A 10,534-nucleotide genomic window follows, 5' to 3' on the forward strand; every position below is an offset into this window, starting at 1 on the left:
GTTTTCTAGACATAACAGGGCCATTTTACAGTGAATTCATAATAACTCACCATTTATCCTTATTTTTCACTATTAAAGTTGTAAGCACCAAGAAACTTGATCACATAAGTGCTAAGTCTTACATACCATCTATTGACAAAGACTTTCCCCACACACACACAGAATGTCATCATCTTTAGACAGGAAATGAACAGAGCTGGGAATGCTTCCTGGCCTCAAGATTTTGATTCCTCAGGGCCAAGTACAACGAACATAAAGAAGATACAAAGAAGGAACATTTGTCGGATTTGGTCTTGAACTTGGAGGTGGCTGAGTGGTGATTCTGGGAAGGGGAACAGAGGGAATCGAAATGTGAACATAACCTGGATGACTGGGTTGGTGGGGGGAGCACATGGCTCAGTCTCCTGTTCCCACCCATGCATGAGCTGGGTGCTCCTCACTTTTCAGTGGCCCAGAGGCTGTGCCTGGTTGAGCCTCTGCACGAAGCTTTTACAAACTCCTAAGTGTTGATCATGGGTACAGCCTAGATGATCCTTGGGAGGAAACCCGCAAAGAGTCCCCTGTTGCCCGATTTGGCCTGAATTCTCTGAAGCAGGAACCAGGGCCAGTCAGCTGTTGGGGGCTTCACTCTCACAGACTCCACTGCTCCCAGTGTCACATGTCGCTGTGTCTTCATTACATCAAAGGGTAGAGTAAGGATAGCAGCCACCCTTCCTGAGATGCCACAAGTCACAAAGCTGACTCCCACAGCTGCCTAGTCTTTTGATCTTAGGTCATCCAGCCAGCTCTTGACCAGCTCATAGACGAAACAATACAGAGCTGAGAAGGACACATCTTATTTTTTTATTAATTTATTCTTGTTGAAGGACTGTTGCACCCCAGCGCAGCTTCAGTGAGCACCAGCCCCTCTGAACCACCACAGCTTGATTGCAGGTAGCTAGCTCCAGGTATGACTCAAGATGAACCTGTAGCTTGGTCTGCACAAGCTCCAAGGGGCTGATCACTGCCACAGTGACCATGCAGGTGAAGGCACCAACCACTATGGGTGGGCAGAAGTCAGAGGTCAAAGATTGGTTACAATTATCATAGGCAGTGACTTATGACATATTGGGCATAGGGCCAGTCCTAAAGTATGGTTGATATACCTACTGACACTCCATCAGAGAAAACTGACTTCACTTTCCCAGCAGGTATCAATTATAAGAGCTTCTTGGTTAGGGGTGAAAATTTGTACCTGCTTTCTCTTCTCGGTGTCCCAGGTTTTGAGGTCAACTACTAACCCTGTATGAGGGTTCATACATGATTTTATTTGTAGTAGTGTTTATTTTATGAACGAGTGCCCTTGTTTTGGGTTTATAAATGCTTAGAATGTAATTTTTGGTGGTTTTCTCTTTTAATGGTTATAAAATGTTCTTTTCTATCTATTTTGATTGATTAGTTTGGGTTTGAAGTCTGTTTCGTCAGATATTAAAATGGCTACACCTGCTTGTTTCTTAGTTCCACTTGCTGGGAATACATTTTTATATTATTTTACCCTGAGGTGATGACTACCCTTGATGGTGAGGTATGTTTCTTGAATACAGGATAGATAGATTCTGTTTTCTAATCCAATATGTTAGTCTGTATCTTTTTATTGGCAGATTGAAACCATTAATATTGAGAGTTATCAATGAACAATGTTTACTGATTATCTTATTTTACTGTTATGGTTAGATTTTCTACTTCATTTTATTTACTGTTTCTGGGAATATTTGTTCCTGTGTCATCTTTGGCAAAGTTAACCTACTCAGACTTAAGTTTTCTTTCTAGTCACTTCTATAAAGTTAAATTGATGGACAGAAATAGCTTAATTTTTTTTTATCATGAAATGATTTCCTTTCTCTGGCTATTATGATTGATAATTTTGCTGACTATAATAGTCTGGGCTCACCTCTATGTTATCTTAGAGTCTGGAGCACATCTGTTCAGGCCCTTCTGGTTTTAACAATCTCCACTGAAAACTCAGGTGTTATTTTAATGGGTCTGCCTTTATATGGACATGATCTTTCATACTTCCAACATTTAATATCCTTTTTTTAAACTCTGGATATTTAGTGTTTTGATTGTTATGTGTAGTGGAGAGTTTCTTTGATAGTCCTTTCCAATTGTAGTTATTATGCTTCACATAACTTGTTAGGCATCTTTTTATTTAGATTGGGTAAATTTTCTTCTATGATTTTGTTGAAAATACATTCTGTGCCTTTGACCTGAGTTTCTTCTCTTCCTCCATTCTTATTATTTATATATTTGGTCTTTTCATAGTGTCCCAGATTTCTGCATGTTCTGTGCCTAGGGTGTTTTTTTAGATTCATCATTTTTACTTACTGAGGGATGTAAGTATTCTGCCTTTTATTAAACACCTGAGACCCTCTCTTCTATGTCTTGTACTCTCTTAAAGTTTTTATTTGAATTTCTAAATTTTTCATTCTCAGTTTTATTCAATTTTGAGCTTTGCCGAGTGATTCTATTTGTTTGTTAAATTTTACTTTCATGCCTTGAAATGTTTTCAATAATTTGTTCAACTATTTATGCTTTCATTAATGATTTATTTATATACTATTTAATATACTTGAGCATATTCATAACTCTTATTTTAAAGCCCTTGTCTTTTGCTTTAGCTAAACTCTTTCGCAAAAGGGTGGTTATGATGTATTGTAATAAGGTTGCTGGTATCTAGAGGAGATACAGTGTCTTGATTGTTCATGATTGTATTTTTGCACTGGGATCTGGGCATTTGGACTTAGGGTGTTGGAGATGTTCCTTGGTGTAAATTTGTAGTCTCATCTTTGTTGAGTGGGTATTTCAGTCTTTTGTTGCTGTTACACAGTCTGGGTCCTTGACAAGTGTGGTGGCTGTGGGGTCTCTAGTAGAAGACTGCTCTGCAAATTGGTGAGGAGTGACAAAGAAATGAAAATGGGCTAGAAGGAAAGGCTGAGAAGCCATGAAGAAGAACTAGGGCTGCCCTGGTCCACACCAAGAGGATAAGTCCTAAAAGGCTAAATGGCTAGAAGGATGGGTTCAGCAGGCAGGCTACAGAAAGACTAAGTCTACAGAAGGTCAAATGGAGGACAAAAGGAAGATGAAGTTCATCCACTTGAGTCCCACCCTAGCGTGGCAACTGTTGGTATCCGATGGAGAGAAGTTCATTATACCAGTAAGCCATCATGATGGCATCAACAAATGTTATTTTTAATGATGTATCAACTTTAATCTCATAGTTTTTTTTCAATTTTATTGAAAGCAAAGAATTACTGTATGACTTGAGAAAGGAATATTCATCTTTTCCTTGCGTCATTTATTTTTTACATTTCCAATAGTATAGAAAAAGGCATTACCACACAACCATCATTTTTACTTGTTGGCCTTTCTCCCAACAGGCATCTTGTTTAGCTTGATATCATTAGGAAAGTCATCAAACTCTTTTCATTAATTATGTATCACTATAATTTCATTCCAACTTTGTTTCAGGAAATATTTAAATTTCATCAAAAGTTTGGAACTGAAGCTATAACTCATTCAGGTTATGAAAATATCAGCCAAATAAGCTATAGGAAAGCCTAGCCTCAAATGCAAATCAATTAGCCAAACTTGTCTCATTGTCAATGCTATGTAACTGTGGGAACCAGGGTCCAGGAGGAAGTGAGGGCAACAGAGTCACCAACCCAGGAAATAGACTCCGGAGACCAGCATCAATGTGCAGAGATACTTTTCTATACAGCAACAAGCATTTTATACAGCCTTTGGACCATCCCACTGACATTACAAGGAGTTGCCAGGCCACCAGCATCCCAGGGAACTTTTGTGAAGGTGGAGGAAGCAGCTATCACCCTGTTCCGGACCCAATCTGAGGCTCTAGCAGTTTGCTGGGATCCTCCTTATGTGTCACTTGGTTTGCCAGTGCACAGGGGCATTCTTACTATTAGAGTAGTATAGAAGCCTCTGTTCTGGTCCACCAGGCCCCACCCAGGGGCTGCAGTACCCACACACAACATATACTAAAATTTCTCCATGTGACTTGGCCTTCCCCCAGCATGATACTTTCAGGGTAGTTACTCATCTTAGGGTGGCATCCTTCCATGAGTCCAGAAACAGGAACTGCCTGGCCCAAAACAAACATAACATTACTTGTTTTATTGATGACAGCCGTCTCAGGGCCTACTCAAATGGGTGAAATGGCTGAAAAAAACAGATTCTCTCCCTCAGTGAGAAATCATGAGAACACATTCAGAACATATCCAGCTGATAAAAAGAACAGCTCAGAAAACCACTTTTAGAAAATATTATCTATCACAGCCAATTTCTGAAAGTGAGGAAAGAATGTGTACAACAGATTCTGAGTCTCACAGGTTCTTCCAATCTCCATTTATCTCCTGTCCCCATATGATTACTGGGCCACAATAACTTCCTGGGTTATTAAGAATATGTGTTATCTTGGAGCCAAGATGCAATAATTCCCATAGGACCTTTGTTTTCCCTTTTCCAGTGACCACAGCTGATGATAACCCAGAGTTTCATAGTGAACTCTAACTGATGAGAGTTAGAAAGAAAATGGAAGAAGTAATGAACAAGCCTTTGCAGGGTTGTTTCTTATAGTCTAGAGCCTCTCCTCCATTCACGTACCATGAAGAATAGCATTTATACTGAAGCTAAAGTTTACCTGTCACAAAAACTCAAGTCATCTAGATCTAGTATTGCGGCCCTATCAACACAGGCTTCTATTAACACACAGCTCATACATCATATGACGAAGTGACCATTCCTGGTCCAGTTATTACCAGAAGTTGTAACTGTTGCTTTGACCTGATGAATGTTACCAAACTTCAGTCACAGCCTATCTCAAGCTGCAAATGAAGTGGCTATACAGAAAGTTAAAATTCATGAGTTGCTACAAGAAGAACATCATGACAGGTGGATCTGGGCCCAGGGGGTGTCTGCTCAAACTACCGCACCAACCAAGGACAATACAAGCAGTAAACATGTAACCCCTACTCTGATCTAGGATGGACAGGACATTCTTCACAGTTATGTGGAGAGTGGGGACTGACTCTGACATGAACCCTGGTGCCCCATATTTGACCACTTCCCCTTGATGGGGAGGCCTGGTGCCACTCAGGGGAAGAATAAGCAGGCTACCAGGATGAGACTTGATACCCTATGACCATATAGTCAGGGAGGAGATCACTCTCGCTCATAGACCTAGGGGAGGGGAAATGGGTGAAAGTGGGAGGGAGGAACAGGAGTATATAAGTGATGGGATAACAATTGAGATGTAATTGGAATAAATTAAATTTAAAAAAGAGAAAAATTCATGGGTTTGCTGCTCATTATCCTCCTTGAAATAGGCTTGGTGTTGCCAGGAGTTAACCTGTCTTATTGTCAAAGAATCTTTATGAACTTCAAAGTACCTCCTTATGGAGATGGCTTCAAATGTGGCAAACAAACCACCGGGCAAAACATCCTCATTTCTACCCCCGACAGAATTCTGCCTAAAAAAGGGCAAGCTTGGATGTAGGCAGAGTCGACAGCCAAACTCGGCCAAGATAGGGTAAGGAAATCCTCAATAGTTTCTGCCTCACAAATATGTCTGTCAGGTATATTGGGCCAGAAGCCTGAAGATGATGCTCCAATGTTATAGAGAGTTTGGGGTGACTGTTCAGGCAGTTAACTTTCTCTATCATCATCTCATTTTGGAAGCTGCTAACCTGCACTTCCGATTCACTTGGGTAATTAAGTTTTATTCCTTCTGAAGTTTTTGATGGGGTTGAAAAGTTAGTTTATTCTTACAATTATGCTTAGTTGTTTAGAGGTTAAGATGTTTTAAGTTGATCAAGGTAAGATATGATAGATATTGATTTTCATTCAGAATTTTAGACTCACCAAGATAGGAAAGATATTTTCTTCAAGTTTGCCAAATACAAATAGCTAAAACACCATGAATGTAACATATATATAATTCCTGATTTTTTGTGGTTCTTCTTGCTGTATGTAGTTCATTGTATTTATGTGTAATAATATAAATGTGTATGTAAAAAAGAAACATAATAGAAAATGGAAAAAACATGGGTTGCATAGATAAATGGAGCAATCATCCCTCATCAAGAAGCTTATATTTGCAGTAAATGATGACCATCACAGAAAACCACAACTAGACCCAATACAAGAGATCAATGGACCATGGGGAGGCCAGCCTCATCACCTTTACATCTATGGCTCAAGGAACCTCTCAGAAGAGGAGGTGGAAAAATTACAAAAGCTAAAATACCACGACGTACATTGTGAAACGGTCTTGCCTAGAAATGGCTGCATAAACAAAACCAGAAAAATAACAACACCAGTGAGCATGTTAACATGGAGGAAAGAATTTTCAGAGTCCTTGCCCTCAGAGGAAGGATAGCAGGCTACCAAGAAGAGACTTGATACCCTATGAGCATATAAAAGGGGAGGAAGACCCCTCATTACAGTCATAGGGGAGGGGAGTAAGGGGAAAATGGGAGGGAGGGAAGAATGGGAGGATACAAGGGATGGGATTACCATTGAGATGTAACAAGAATAAATTAATAAAAAAAAAGAACTACAGGGAACTATGACTGCTGGGAGAAGGCAATTTAGCCTCTCCCAGAGATGAGTCCCTTATTAATTGTCCAGTACAGGGTGGTCAGCCATGAAACCACACACACACAAACCACAAATATGGACTCAGAAGGTTGTATTTATATGTATTTATACATAGATGCATATATGTTCTAACAAGCACAATCAAAGAGGAAAAGACTATCAAGTTGAAAGTGGCAGGCATGGAAGGGGTTTGAAAGAGGGTAGCTTGGAAGGACTGCAAGAAAGAAAACAGAGCTGATGTCATTCTATTTCAATTATGCTACTGAAAAATCAGAGGGAAATGCACACTAGGGTACAGGAAGATCTGTTACACTCAAGATGGATTTTGCATTTTACAAGTGTGAAATTACTGGCTACCTTTCCCATGGTCCATTCTCCCCCATCCTGCTGAGTATGGAAGGAATTCAAGTGGAAAGCCTTGCTTTGCCTTCCTGTGACCTTGGAGCTTCCCAGGGAATCATGCAACCACCTACTCAACCACATTTCCACTGCTATTATTTCATTTCCCAAGTCCTTTGTGGCATGATTACCTCATTTTCTGTTTTCACCAGATTGCCATTTGGCTCTTTTCCCACCTCCATCGACTGCACACGATATTCAAGTTTTCTAGCACTTTCCTTCTTTCCATCAATTGATTCAAGGATGCTCTCATATTGAACTGATACTCTAAAGTGAATATAGTTTTGTAATGATTTACACAAATAAAAGTGAAGGACAGGCTAGGATACTTTGGGGTCATGTGCTTAAAGCAGGAGGATATTTTATTGCAGCTTTCAAATCATCCTAATAAATGAGAACATGCTGCTTTTATAGGAAGGAAGCATTTGTGTCTCATCAACTGTGTGTCTAGTGACACGTTCATTTAAAAAATAAAAACAGACATTCATAGTGGTTATGAGTCTGTAGATTAATTGTATCCTCTAATATTATCTTTAAATGTATACTACCATTGATGGTAGTCACTTCCCTGACTATCTCTGTATTATAAAGATAAAAATGTAGTTGGGGAAAGACACAGGACAGAGGATATTGATGAGGTTAGGTAAAGCTGGGTGTTCCATACAAGTTCTAGGTTTTAAATTGCTTTCTTCACCCGAATCATTTCAAAATGGCCACCTATGGGAACAAAGTCTTGAGTGTGTCATTTCTCTGACCAGTAGGGGTTATGCCTCTCAAGAACTCTTAACAAGACAGCAGGAATGATTTATTCGGTTTGCTTCCTGAATGGAAGTGCACAAAGAGCTCCTAGTATATATTTAGCTCGCCACACTTGAGTGAAAAATGAATTTGCTAGAATTCAATAAAATAGCTTTTGTTTTTCAGTCCATAATGCATAGAGGCCATAAAGGGCTTTGTGGCTCCTCCATAGTCTCCAGGCTTGTACATTTCAAGCCCAGGCAATCCAGCTATCAATCTGTCAGCACATGCCTGCATTTGTCTGAGGAGCTTTCCCAGCTCTGGAAAACGCACTTTGCCCCCATGTGAAAGGTAACCCTCAATCAAAGGGTTGGAGTTGGTGTGTAAACACATGAGCTCCTTGATTCCTCAGATGGGATCTTCTGAAAGCTATTGATTGAGCTGCAGGTAAGGTTGTGAGAGCACCTGCAGCTGTTTTTTTTTTTAAGTGATTCTTGCTCTTTTCTCCCAGCACACCTCCACGACCTGAGAGATTGTGCTCTGCTCTGTGCTGGCCCACCCAGAGCTAAGAGCTGCTGGCAGGAGACTGCTCTGTGATCATCACACACCAGAGTGATGAGCACAAATAAAGGATTAAGGAAGGACTGGTGCCTGAGTCACCTCAGGGCAGTTCCAGGTCACGTGGGCCTCTAGACTATGTGACATTTTAGATGTCCCAGGTGACCCCAAGACAGATTATCCTCTAGTCCTCTCTTGGCTTCACGGCCTGTACTTGGAAGCTTTCATGAATCCTTCTTATCCTTCAGGAGAAAATAGATGATGAGTGCTCAATGGCGCACAAAGCAGACAGGCTACACTGTCTGCTGGCTACACATTTCAGCTACACTGAAAAGAATCTACTGTATCTTGGGTAGTGAAGAAAAACCCTGGCTCTAGGAGTAAGTCATTCTCTCTCTCCCTCTCTCCTTTCTCATCTCATTCTTTCTCCATGTCAAGCCCCCCCCCACACTCCCCCACCACCTTTTTGCTTTTGCTTTCTTTCATATTCGCTTTCATTTTTGGCAGGGTCTCACCATATCATCCTGGCTGGCCTGGAACTTGCTATTTAGATAAGGCTGGCCTCGAACACAGAGCAATCTGTCTTCTCTAATACTGGGCTCACAGGGGTGGCTACCTTATGCAGCTTCCCATTTTCTTTCTTTTTTTTTTTCATTAATTTATTCTTGTTACATCTCAATGGTTATTCCCTCCCTTATATCCTCCCATTCCTCCCTCCCTCCCATTTTCCCCTTACTCGCCTCCCCTATGACTGTGCCTGAGGGGGATTACCTCCACCTGTATCTGCTCATAGGGTATCAAGTCTCTTCTTGGTAGCCTGCTATCCTTCCTCTGAGTGCCACCAGGTCTCCCCATTCAGGGGACATGGTCAAATATGAGGCACCAGAGTTCCTGTGAAAGTCAGTCCCCACTCTCCACTCAACTGTGGAGAATATCCTGTCCATTGGCTAGATCTGGGTAAGGGTTTGAAATTTACCGCCTGTATTGTCCTTGGCTGGTGCCTTAGTTTGAGCAAGACCCCTGGGCCCAAATCTGCCTATCATAATGTTCTACTTGTAGGTTTCTAGGACCCTCTGGATCCTTCTACTTTGCTATTCTCCCATGCTTCTCTCATCTAGAGTCCCAATAGGATGTCCTCCCCTCTGTCCCACTTTCCTGGTAAGTGAATACTTTCATGGGACATGCCCCTTGGGCTAGTATGCAGATATAAGTGAGTATATACTATTTGACTCTTTCTACTTCTGGGTTAAGTCACTCATTATGATCATTTCTAGCTCAATCCATTTGTCCACAAATTTCGAGAATTCCTTGTTTTTAATAGCTGAGTAGTATTCCATAATGTAAACTACCTCTTCTTTCGCAAGAAAACTACAACTTAAGGAACTGTTGTTCTTCTAACAAGTCATTGATGCTGTTCCTCAGTCATTCTTCAAAGTTGCTGCCTCCTTATGACACAAACTACATTGTGTCTGGACACCCACTGGTGAGGTTCATATTATGCAAGCAATCAGAGACAAGGTATCAGGCAGCCCAAGGAAGGGTCTCTTGTCTCAAGCCTATTTCCAACTTCACATAGTGTGATTTCAGCTGATTCACTGGAATCAAAATTTGGAAAATGACCATAATATCTGAGGACCAGAGACTGTTACATAATCACCCTCTGGTAGAGACAATGAGGTCATATGTTTGCCCATCTAATTGCTGATAGGGGACATGTTTGATTGCAAATAAGTTGCTCACTGGCCCACAACTTAATTACTGAGTGTCTGAATCAACAAAGCTTTTAGATGTAGGTCTTACCTAATGGTGCATTTGTTAGAGATCATTGCCTTCATTTGGCCCCTAAATGAAAGGTCTAGGGGATATGATGGACCACTGCCAACACTGTTCTCAATGACCTCATAATGGAAATATGACAATTCCCAAGGTTCATTCTCTAGCTAGCAATGGGCCTTATTGTTTGTATCCAGGGCCAAATAGAATGAGTGTCTTAGGGTGTCAGATATTGGTAAAACCTCCTGTGGAAGCATACTTTCTGGGGAAATTAGTGGTACTCAACCTAGAGAAGATGCTCCCCATTGCCAATCTGGTAGAGAAAATATGCTGAGAAAAATCCGGCATGTATGTGCAACCTTTTGGCATTTTCCCACAATGTTGTAATCTCCAGAGTTCATGCTTGAGGACC

At 40.9% G+C, this 10,534-nt stretch overlaps 1 pseudogene; it reads right to left on the reverse strand.

Annotated features, from left to right (window-relative positions):
* Positions 1 to 443: 443 nt before the first annotated feature.
* LOC127184640 (probable mitochondrial glutathione transporter SLC25A39) lies at positions 444 to 10,184 on the reverse strand (annotated as a pseudogene).
* Between the last annotated feature and the right edge of the window lie 350 nt (positions 10,185 to 10,534).

This window comes from Acomys russatus, chromosome X (genome assembly GCF_903995435.1).
Source record: "Acomys russatus chromosome X, mAcoRus1.1, whole genome shotgun sequence".
Taxonomy (NCBI): domain Eukaryota; kingdom Metazoa; phylum Chordata; class Mammalia; order Rodentia; family Muridae; genus Acomys; species Acomys russatus.